Source organism: Gallinula chloropus (assembly GCF_964237585.1).
Source record: "Gallinula chloropus genome assembly, chromosome: 1".
NCBI lineage: Eukaryota > Metazoa > Chordata > Aves > Gruiformes > Rallidae > Gallinula > Gallinula chloropus.
Window position 1 is genome coordinate 186154831 of NC_140085.1, and position 12378 is coordinate 186167208.

Genomic DNA, 12378 nt, shown 5'->3' on the forward strand with positions numbered 1-12378 from the left:
TGGATTTCTTTCTGCCTTTACTGAAACATGATCGCTTTGTTAATAAATCTCTCTTTTGAATGGGACTGAAGACAAGCTGTGTGGTCTGTAATTACCATGGTCAGGCAGTTTCCAATCTTCCACAAAGCTAGGCGTTTATTTGTGGGGGCATTTTTTAATGGTATTTCTGTGCATAGTTTGAAGGTCAAATTCAAAAGCATAGGGTATGGGGACAACTACATTAGCTTCAGCTCCGTCTTTGGACATTTGAGTATGAGCCAGTATAGCATAACTCTGGCCACTTTCTTTAACTATGAGTGGAAATAAAGTTCCTTTAAGGCTCCCTTGAAAATCACACACTTCTTTGCTCCATGGTTTGTTTCTTAAGAAAAGCTCTACTATCACAATAAATGCAGATTTTTTATTTTACTGCAAGAAGTTATCATTTGAAGACAATGTAAACTCATGAAAATTGCTAAGGGCTAAAATAAATGTGTATTTATCTCTAAACTGATTTAAAATGTTTGCCATAATTGTAAATGTCTTTCACACTGTATGGATTGTATTGATGTGTTTCATTTTGTGTATGGGCTCCCAAAGATCTGAGCAGTCAGAGCACGTGAATCAGATGCTGAGTTTGTTCTTTCTGACCAGTGGGACAGCACGGTTGTGGGTCAGAAAACACAGGGCACTTCAGACCTATTCCTCATTTGCCTAGACACAGCAACAGGCTGCACCAAATAAGAGAGATCATTAGGGTTGCTGGGAAACAAGATTTGACCAGAGCTAGGCAAAGATCTCTCGTTAAGGCCTTTCAATCAGCTTCATTCTGCATCTGTGGTCATCATTAGGGCCTGTGGGCTGGGTGCCATTTTTGATAAGCAGGGTACTCTTAAGTGATAGGCTCCTCTGGACATGGTGCTAAGCACAGCCCCATGACTGACTCTAGCATGGCACTGGAGCCCCTCTTAGGCTACTCCATACCCGCTGTGTCAGACAGGGCTGCTGAGTAAATTGTGTAATCTGCCATGCAGCTGCAGCTGCAGCCTGGGGGCACTGAGCATAGTCCAGACTATGAACTAATGTTGAACTACAGAAACACAACAGATAGCCCAGGCTGTGGGGGAGGTGGAAGTGGGAATTAATTGTGAATCTTGAGCTCAGTGTGCATGCATGAATGCTCAGACCTGAATGACTTCCACAGCCACATTTCAGAACATGTCAAGTGAGAAATGAAAGACTTTTCCTCTTCAGTTTTCAATATACCTTAATGTTTTTATTATCATCTGACAGCTCAGTTACACTTTGCCATTGAAAAGCTTTTCATTGCATTAGAGTTGGCACCTAAACGTAACAATTAGCCTTATTGAGTAAAATACCTACATTCCAAAGAATTGCAGACAAGTCACAAACAAAACCTATCAGTAGTTTTAATCGCATAATTCATGTATCTGGGCTGTGTTTGTAGATAAATCTCTCCTGAAAAAAATCTTCTGCGATAAAAGTGAATGTTTAAAGTGGAGACAGTTAATGAGGAGACCTGTGTTGAAGCAGACTCACTGATTAATTTCTTTGTTGTCAGACTTTTGGAGGAAGGAAGGGAGGAAGGGAGGAAGGGAGGAAGGGAGGAAGGGAGGAAGGAAGGAAGGAAGGAAGGAAGGAAGGAAGGAAGGAAGGAAGGAAGGAAGGAAGGAAGGAAGGAAGGAAGGAAGGAAGGAAGGAAGGAAGGAAGGAAGGAAGGAAGGAAGGAAGGAAGGAAGGAAGGAAGGAAGGAAGGAAGGAAGGAAGGAAGGAAGGAAGGAAGGAAGGAAGGAAGGAAGGAAGGAAGGAAGGAAGGAAGGAAGGAAGGAAGGAAGGAAGGAAGGAGTCTACTTTGTGGCAAAATTTTATATTTGGTTATGACTTCGCACAGACACAGAGGTGAGAAAGGTAATAAACTCTCTGGATTAGATCTATTTTCAGACACTTCATGTGAAGATTTTATTTTAGAAAACTTGCTTTTCTGCTTATCAAACTACCATTTATCAGGATACATTTTGAACACAACTCATTGAACTGTAGCAAATATTTCTTATTTGAAAAAAAGAAGCTCCTAACAGCATAGGCTGAGCAGTGAGATATCAGATAGCATATGAGACTACACTTGAACAGCAGTCAGGAGCTGTATTACATAAAAGTACTGCTTGGCTCAGGTACCTACTGATCCCCATTACTAGTAGCATTTGAGAAAACTAAATTTAATCGCCTTACATAAAAGGTAAAACCCCAGAAAACCATGAAATCCACTGTACTACAGACGGTGCACGTTTGTAACCATGAGAGCTTTAACTCAAGCTAAACTGCACAGTGGCATAGTCTGTAGAAATCCTACTCAGGATCCTGAACCTTTCCTCATGCTGTTAGTCCAAACTGAAATCTGTGTGATTCCAGATACTCATCAATTTGGCATGAAGGCTGAGTGAAAGCAAGCTGAAGAATGTGTACATGTGCTGCAGTCTCACCTCTGGTTGTCACGCTTCCTGTTGTTGCATTCCTCTGAATCGAATGTAGTGTGGTTCACATATCAGCTCTTCAGACTTGCAAAAACCTTTGAAAGTTGACTTTCGGTACCTGAGTCCATTACTCACACTGGTTCTGCTCCCCATCCTCCTCCATCTCCCCATGCAGGCACAGCAGTATACAGAACTGGAGATGGAAATGGAAAGAAAGATACAGACTCTTGTGGATGCATGGAAAATTTATTGATTTAAGGCAATTTTTAGTTTATGGGCCTTGGCTTAAAGCCTCGGTGATTATTTGTTTTGTATGGCAAACCTGCATAGGCAGGGTTTGCTTCTCTCAAAGCAGCCAGTTATCCCCAAGCCTGTAGCCCTGCATGGGGTTGTTATGTCCCAAGTGTAGGACTCTGCACTTGGCCTTGTTGAACATCAACAAGGCTGAACATACAATTCAGGGCCCAGCCTCCTGTGTACGTGGGATTTCTAGAAACCAAGGCAGAACAATGCCTTAGGTTGCCTAAATTACAAGTGCATGAGATATTTTGCCGATAGTGGAGATATTTTGCTGATAATTTTGCTGATAGTGGAACTCATGTCAATCCAGGCACTTTTGCAACACCAAAATAGATTCTGGCCTCAGCCCTTTTGTTGTAGCTATGCAATCAGTTACCAGTCAACATCCTTATCCAGTACTGGAAACCCTAAGGAGTCAGATGCACTTTGAGGAGGCCCTCAGTTGAAAAACACATTTAATACTCAACAGCTTTTCATTAACACATTTTAAATTTGAATTATCTGCTCACTGGTTTATGAGGCCTTTAGGGTATTCTTCTCTCACACTGTCAAGATTTTCTCTCCACCTAAAAAATTAAGTTCTTTTTCTTTTTTTTTTTATTTTGTATTTTGGACAGTGGAAAGAAAGGTTCTGAAACAGTAGAATCATTGACTAGCATTACTTACTGAGAAAAAATCACAGAAGCAGGAAACAATCTGTATAATGTATATATATAACAACCTAATTAATATACAAGCCTTACTTTCATTCATCAACAAATTAGTCTTTCCTTATTCTGTTCTAGGTAACTTATGCCTGCCATAGTGTTTATGTCATAGAGAGCAAAGGGAAAGCAAACCAGTGGCATGTGTGCCAGAACTGACGTGTGCCAAAAGAAGGTATTTCACGTGACATGAAAGCTTTTGTCCCTACTTGCTTGAAGGCTCATCCAAGCCTACTGGTTTTTGTCAGTGGCTACTACTGCCTTGTAGTAGTGGAAGCTGACATAGAAATGAATAGAATATGAATAGAATAAAATGGAAAAATTCTGATAAAATGAGACCGTATCTGAGATACTTTATGTTACCACTGTTATGGGGAAGGAGACAAAGATGATTATATAGAATTTCCTTGCTGACCTACCCCAAACATAGGCACAATATAAACTTGATCCTCCCATAAAGTTGATGCCATTTTTGATAACACATTGATAACACATTCAGTTTGGAGAAGGCTCTGGGGGGACTTTATAGTGGCTTTCCAAAATCTGAAAGGTGCCTATGAGAAAGCTGGGGAAGAACTCTTCACGAGGGCATGTAGCAATAGGATGAGGAGTAATGGCTTTAAACTAGAAAAGGGGAGATTTAGGTTGGATATTAGGAAAAAATTTTCAATATGAGAGTGGTAGATCACGGAACATGTTGCCTGGAGAGGTAATGGAGGCCCCATCCCTGGAGAAATTCAAGGTCAGGCTTGATGGGGCTCTGAGCAACCTATCTAGTGAAGATGTCCCTGCTCACTGCAGGGGGTTGGACTAGATGACCTCTAAAGGTCCCTTCCAACCTAATATATTCTTATGACTCTAATTTCTGCAAGCAGAAATGTTATCAGTGCTTCTTGAGTCTATCACCCTTCTGCTGTGCCTTATCTCTGAATCTGAGTTATACCATGCAATTTGTTTTATTTTCCAGTCAAAACTTGGTTAATTTACACTTTAATCACAGTTTCTGGGTGTTAATGTTATTCTAGTCTGTTTTTTTTTTTTATTTTTTTAGCAAGTTTCTAGGGCAAACTAGGTTTAATTCTTGGGTTTTAAAATTTTTTTCCAGAGAATTTACAATTTTTCTGTTTTGTAAAAACAGAAAAGACATTTCATAAGTAATTATTTTTAGATACCAGTCTTGATTATGTAAATTCTTTAAGGCTATTTATTTCTTTATTTGACCATGTAACTGTAGCATCCTGATACAAGTCTATGTTTAAACACAAAACCCAAATGAAACCCTAACAAAACAGGCTCACATGGAGGATGGCAGTATGTTTTGTCCAGGTCTCTGGTCTGGGGAACTAAGAGGCACATTCTCCTCTTAGTCTACACATAGATGAAGACAGCACCAAGGTTTACCATGCTTCTTCCAACTCCCAAAACACCGTTGGCATGTGATCAGGCAGAAGGATGACCTAGTTCCCAAAGAAACAGTTTCTGTGATGTCATGTATAATGAAAAATGGCAGACTTACATGTGCTCTGGTATGATTATAAAATCTTTTACCAACACCTAGAAGTGTGTGTTGGTTTTTTGCTGGCTCAGTTTGAAAACATGATGGTGTTTCACTCACAAAAATAATCTCTGGAACCCATCTGAAATTAGTTGGCTTCCTTCTTTTTGGTCAGGGAAAAAAAGAAGGGTCCAGTATATCCCATGGGCTGTGTGGATATTGACCTTACTTGATCTCCAGATAAGCAATCTCAGTGTATGCAGGTATCTTCAGTTTTCTCTTACATGTACTTACAGGAATTATTGAATGTTTGATATCCAAAGCATGCAGTCACTAAGGTGATACATGATTTACACTATTTAACCAAAAGAATGCTTGTTGGTACCAGGAAAAAAATAATTATACTATGCTTGTTGGTACCAGGAAAAAAATAATTATACTATTTCTAACAACTAAAAAGGCCTGTTTAAAGGCATTTTTCCTAACACAGTCAATGTTATGAAGAGCAAATTGCCTTTGCTATTATTTGTTATAAGCTCCTTATCCTCCATTAGTCCACCTCCTCATCCTCCGCTTGCATGTCTCCTCGAAGGGAGTTGGTATACTGGTTATGAGCAGATGAATGACTCTTCTCAAACCTGCTTTCATGAAAGACAGATGAAGGCACAATTGTAATATTTGTTACAAGATTTCAGTGTTCAGAAAAATCATTGATGAACATCATCACACCAGTTCCAGTGAACTTGTCAACCCAGTGCAAAGCTTGATCTGGTGTTACTCTAGGGTTTGGGGCTTATTTTAAGACACTTTCTAAAAATAAGGGATTATTTGGTATATCTCAGCAAACAAAGTTGCTGACATAACTGTCCTAAAACTGACGGATGGTATCAGCTATTCCTTATTGCTCAGACAGATTTAGACCCCAACTTTTATATCCAATCTACAAAAAAAGCAGCACGCTTCAGAAATTTAAAGAAGGTTCACCCCAGCATCCCTGAAATGGCTAAAAAAGTCCCATTGTTGCAAGAAAAAATTGTTCTTTTCCCTTAGGATGATCAAATTTGATGGGGAGAAATTTCAAGGCGTGGGAAGAAAGCAAGTGGATGTATGCCAACGTCTTTGTTATAATCAATTATTTGCACGTCAGACCCTATCGCATTCTTTCACCCCGGTTAATTAATGTGCTGCATAATTCATGTTTCAACCTTTCTCCTCTGTCTATGGCTCTTGACATCTCAGTTCATCTTGTAATAGGGTGACACCACTTCACTTTGAAGATAAAATGACCACATCAACAAACACTGGACAGAGGCGAACCACATAGCAAAAGGCTCCTGCATTGTCTAAGGTGGTTGTTTCAAAGTATAACCACTGAAAATGAAGTGTGGGCCGGTCTTTGCATCTGACATGCACCATTTTATAACATGTTGTGCTCAGAAGGCAACATTAATTTGTTGTCTTCTTGTTAGTCTTTTTTTCTTGCCCTGATAATTCTCCTCTTCTCTTCCCTTATTTCCTATAGCTCTTGGTTTGTTTGCACTGATCTCAGATTTTCTTTGTGCAGGTCCCAACGATACAAATTGCAAGCACATAACTAGAGTTCCTACTTGTTTCAGTAATACTGATAAAGTTAATCTACTTAAATGGGTTAATCAACCTCAAACAAGGTAATTCTATTTTTCTGAAGTATTCTGTAAGTGAAGAGACTGCTTCCTAGAGTGTCAGCAATTTGAGGGCCTCCACCTTTGTTGTTTCTTTTCTTTATGTTAAGACATTAAAGGTATTCTTTTAAAAAAACCCAACAACTTAAATATTTATAGGTGGTGTTCAAATGGCTTAAATTTGTCTGTCTATAGATCAAGTTCTCAGTCTAAACTAATTGTCCAAAAGTCAACAGAGAGATAAAACAGCTGCAAAGAGTTATCCTACTAATCTTAGATGTTTATCTTAAGATAGGATAAATAGCTCCATAGAGTTATAAGTCTCTGTTAACTGCAGAGGCTAACTTAATGAGTAGTTTAGACTAGATGGCTAATTTCAGTTGATGATGATAAGAGAATACCTCCTTGTGTGTCTCCCTGTCTCCTGCTTCCTCCCCTCCTCTAGCCCCCCCCTTCATTATTAAAAGTCATCATGAAGGGAAAAAAACCCCAACCTGCACAACAGCAGCTGGAAAAGAAAAGTGAAAAGATGTGAGAGGAACAACTCTGCAGACACTCAGGTCAATGAAAAAGGAGGAGGCGCTCCAGACACTGGAGCAGAGATTCCCCTGCAGCCCGTGGAGAAGACAATGGTGAGGCAGGCTTCTCCCTTCAGCCTGTGGAGGTTGATAGTGGAGCAGATATCCACCTGCAGGCCTTGTAGGACCTCACACCAGAGAAGGTGGATGTACCCTGAAGGAAGCTGAAGTGCATAGAAAGCTCATCCAGGAGTGGGTTTGCTGGCAGGACTTGTGAATCTGTGGGGAACTGATGCTGGAGCAGTGTGGTCCTGAATGTCTACACCACATGGAAGGGACCTATGCTGGAGCAGTTTGTAAAGAACTGTAGTAAATGGGAAGGACTCACATTGGAGAAGTTGGTGGAGGATGGTCTGCTATGGGAGGGACCCCATACCTGAGCAGAGGAAGAGTGTGAGGAGTCCTCCCCCTGAGGAGGAAGGAGCAACAGAGACAATGTGTGATGAACTGACCTCAACCCCCATTACCCATCCCCCTGTGCCACTGTGGGTGGGGGGAGGTAGAGAAATCAGGAGTGAAATTAAACCTTGGAAGAAGGGAAAGGTGAGGGGAAGGTGTGTTTTAGGTTTGTTCTTATTTCTCATTATAGAACTCTGTTATTTATTGGCATTAAATTAATTTTCCGGAGATCAGTCTGTCTTGCCTGTGATGTTAATTGCTTTGTAAACTTTTGATTGTGTTTTCCCCATTGTCCTGTTGATGGAGGTGGAATGATAGAGCAGCTTGTTTGGCACCTAGCAGCCAGCCAGCCAAGGCTGACCCACCACAGTAACTCAGTTGATTTTCTTCCCTTGGTAGTGGCCATCATAAGTGAGCCAGCATTTATTTTTGGTAGCCACATATTGGTTCTCAGAGGGGTAACCTTATCGATGCAGAGAAGAAATATTATTTCAGATGCTCAGTGTAGTTTCGTGGGTGTGGAAAACACTTATTCCTTACTGATGATACTTGTAAGCTCTTTGTGAAATCGAAGGAGAATTTGCAAAGTCTCCTGTAAAGTCAGTGGGTTGCACTTTTGCTGACAGGGGATTTCAAAAACGACAATACAGTTGGAGAAAGCTGTTAATCAAAAAAAGGTCTGTTATAGAAGAGCTGAACCAAATGTTTCTTTTAGACTGTATCACAAAACTTAGTCTTTTAACACTAAAATTGACAATACCACTCCTTCAGCTTTTCTTGAAAGGCTTCCAAACAATTACTTCATAGCCAGTATTATATTTCACTGCCTCGTAATTTCATGCTTGTTCTGAAATAATTGCAAAAAGCTTGCTTTACCATATATTATTATCTGATGATATACTTCATATCTGACATGCAAGTGTGGTGCCTAATGCAGAGTAAGCAGGTACTTGCCTGAACGAGCTTTCTCCACGTGCCTGCTGAAGAATGGAATGCAGATGGCTCTTTGCTTCCTCCTTGACAGGCTGCAGCTCTCTAATCCTTGCATTTCAGCTCTTTATACGGATGCACGCAAGACAGAGCAGGCAAAATACACTGCCCTAAGTAACTATGCACTTAATACCATGAAATCCTTGAATTACAGGGCTCGGTTCCTGAACACCAGGTTGCTAGAAGGATACCAAGCAGCTGAAGACTGGTTGGAAGAGCCATAGAAAAATGATGAAGAGAGATAGCTGGTTTAAAGTGGAACACTGGGTAAAATCTAATATTTAGTTAAGGAATGACTGAGAGTAGGACATGATAAACAACTCAAAATAACTAAATATTTCTAATGTCAAAAAAGAGAGAAGGTTTAATATGTTGGTATAGAGAATAACTGTCAGTAAAAGGATAAATTTTGATAAAGGAGCAGGTACGCAGCCAGGTTTTGTATTCCCACCAACAGGTTTTGCTGAGGTATGCTTAGTCATCAAAAGCCACAAGATCAGTGAAATACACACCCTAGAAATTGTATAAATGTATAAATTCTTTAGTTAGTAAGATTCCCTAAGAAGAAATGAAAATAAACTTGGAAATTGTAAAACCTATATACATATTATACTTCTTATACCCCACCCAACTTTTTATTCAGGTTTTATGAAGAGATAGTAGCACAGTTTCAAAACTTCAAGGCAGTAAATCAGCCAGCAGATGAACAGAGCACGGAGACATGAGAGAGACCTGAGGGCAGGAACAAAGATTTGAATTTCAGAGAAGGTGTAATGTGATGGAAGATTCTTCAGGATTATCATAAATGTGTTAGGTTATTTATCTTTGGAACATGTGTAGAGAAGGAAGAAACAAACACTGTCCACAATAGAAGAAGAAGTAGAAGGGAAGAAAAAAGGAACTATCAATGGATTCTCTAAGGAGATACATCAGATGTAGGTTAAAATTAATTTATATTATATTTAAGTTCAGAGAGGTGATGGCACAAATGTACACAAGCCAATAAATTTACTGGTATTAGGACAAGATTATACACTTACTAATCACAAACAGGCTGATTTATTCATAATGATTCATAAAATATAATTACCTGGGATGAATGAGTCATAATATCTTAGATCCTATCTCTGGACAGATTTCCAGAAACCCGCCTAACCCAAATTCTGAAGACAAATAAAGGGGCAGTGACTCTCCACACTCACATTATTTTATCTATTAGCAAATTAAAGGTTTTCAGCTTTGTGCTTTCAGGCCTTTCTATTGCGAATGTTAGACAGTCTTTGATGCCACCTTCTGGCTTTAGAAAAGCAGCTCCACACACATATACAAATCTTACCAAATTTCCATGTTTGTTGTGCATATAATGCAGCAGCAGGTTTCTAACATTTCCCCTTTGGTTTTGTTGTCCCTGGTCCCCAGGATAGAAAGTGTCCTTTTCACATAGCAAACACAGACAACCAGAGAGAAAAATCCCATGACTGTAAATCTTAACTGTGAACTGAAACCAGAATATATAAAGAGATGAAACTTTGCTAACTAAGCTTGGCAACCCATCTGCATGAAAAAAAGGATCTGTTGTTGTTCTTGCAGAAAAACATTTTTGAATGTCTGTACGTAAGTGAGGTTTTCTTAATATGGACTTAATTTTGAAGATAATGAGCTAAAAATCTTGCATTTAATCAAATCTAAATGCCAGAGGCAGTCACCTCTAATGATTAGATGAAGATGGAGAAGAACATTTTACAGAGGCATCTCACAAATCTGTAGTTCACTGATCTGCATGCTACTCGATATATTTGTAGTTGATCCTCCTAGAAGCTGTGTTGAGGCACATGGAAGACAAGGAGTTGATTCAAGACAGCCAGCATAGATTTACTAGGGGCAAGTCCTGCCTCACCAATCTAGTGGCTTTCTACAATGGAGTAACTGCACCAGTAGACGAGGGAAGAGCTATGGATGTCATCTAGCTGGATTTCTGCAAGGCCTTTGACACAGTCCCCCACAACATCCTTTTCTCTAAGTTGGAGAGATATGGATTTGATGGGTGGACTGTTCAGTGGATAAGGAATTGGCTGGATGATTGCAGCCAGAGGGTGGTGATCAATAGCTCTAAGTCCACATGGATGAAGATGACAAGCGGTGTCCTTCAAGGATTCATACTGGGACCAGTGCTATTTAATATCTTTATTAATGATATTGACAGCATCTTCAGCAAATTTGCTGATGACACCAAGCTGAGTGGTGAGGTTAATGTGCCAGAGGGACCTGGACAGGCTGAAGAATTTGGCCCAGGTGAACCTCAGGAGGTTCAACAAAGTCAAGAATAGGGTCCTGCACCTGGATCAGGACAACCCCTGTTATCCATATGGGTTAGGAGACGATGTGCTGGAAAGCACCCTGAAGAAAAAGACTTGGGAGTACTTGTGAATCAGAATATGGACATGAGTCTCCAATGTGCATCTGCAGCCCAGAAGGTCAACCGCATCCTGGGCTGCGTCAAAAGAAGTGTGGCCAGCAGATCAAGGGACATGATTCTGCCCCTCTACTCTGCTCTGGTGAGACCTCACCTGGAATACTGTGGCCAGCTTTGGAGCCCTCAACACAGGAGGGACATGGACCTGTTGGAGCGTGTCCACAGGACTGCAAAAATGATTAGAGCTGGAGCCCCTCTCCTATGAAGACAGGCTGAGAGAACTGGGCTTGTTCAGCATGCAGAAGAAGGCTCCAGGGACATCTTATTGCTGCCTTCCAGCACCTGAATGGGACGTATATGAAAGATGGAGAGGGGCTGTTTGTAAGGGAGTGTAGTGATAGGACAGGTGTTAATGACTCTAAGCTGAAGGAAAGTAGATTTAGATGGGATATTAGGAAGCAATGCTTTACTGTGAGAGTGGTGAGGCCCTTGCACAGGCTGCCCAGAGAAGTTGTGGCTACCCCCTTGCTGGCAGTGTTCAAGGCCAGGTTGGATGGGGCTTTGGACAACCAGGTCTAGTGGAGGGTGTCCCTGCCAATGGCAGGTGGGGTTGGGACTAGATGATCTTTGAGGTCTTTGTCCACCTTAACCATTCTATGTGATTCTTTGATTCTATGATTCCTGTTCTGACAGCTCATCACTAGGGTGCTTCCACAGTCCAGATAAGAGCTACTATAAAATTAATCTGACAGACCACAAAGCAAGTTGCTACTGTTGTCCATCTGGGCTTTCTCCAAATAATACAGTTAATACTTTCCATTATTAGAAAACATGTGGAGTCTTCAATGTTATAACACTACAGCATATTATGTAACAAAAATGTTGAGTGGGTTTTTTTATTGGTTTTAGATTGCTTCTTATGTACAACATAAATATAGGACAGATTTTCCATGTTTCAGTATGAATGAAAATGACCATTTGTTAGAGATAAGGGTGAGGACAGTATGGAACTATAATACAAGGTAGGCAGGAGACAAAATTCTTGTACTTCACTATAATCTGTGTACACTTAAAATGGAGTTTATCTCATCTAACCCCAACCATCTTGAACATAAGTATCTGGTCAAAGTTGAATGAAGTAAACTGCCTTCTAAAGATCTCTATCTCACGTTTGCTTCATCCTGAAATACATGTTCTGAGAACAAGCATGTTTATGTGAACAAGCTAGTGCAGAAGTCTGTTTAGGAAGCCTACACTAGGTACCTAAGTTTTATATGGCTAGAGGAATAGGATATAGAACCTGTGCTGAAATTTATAGCATTTTTCATTTAAAAGCTGATGTTAGTTCTCTATAATTAAAGATTTTT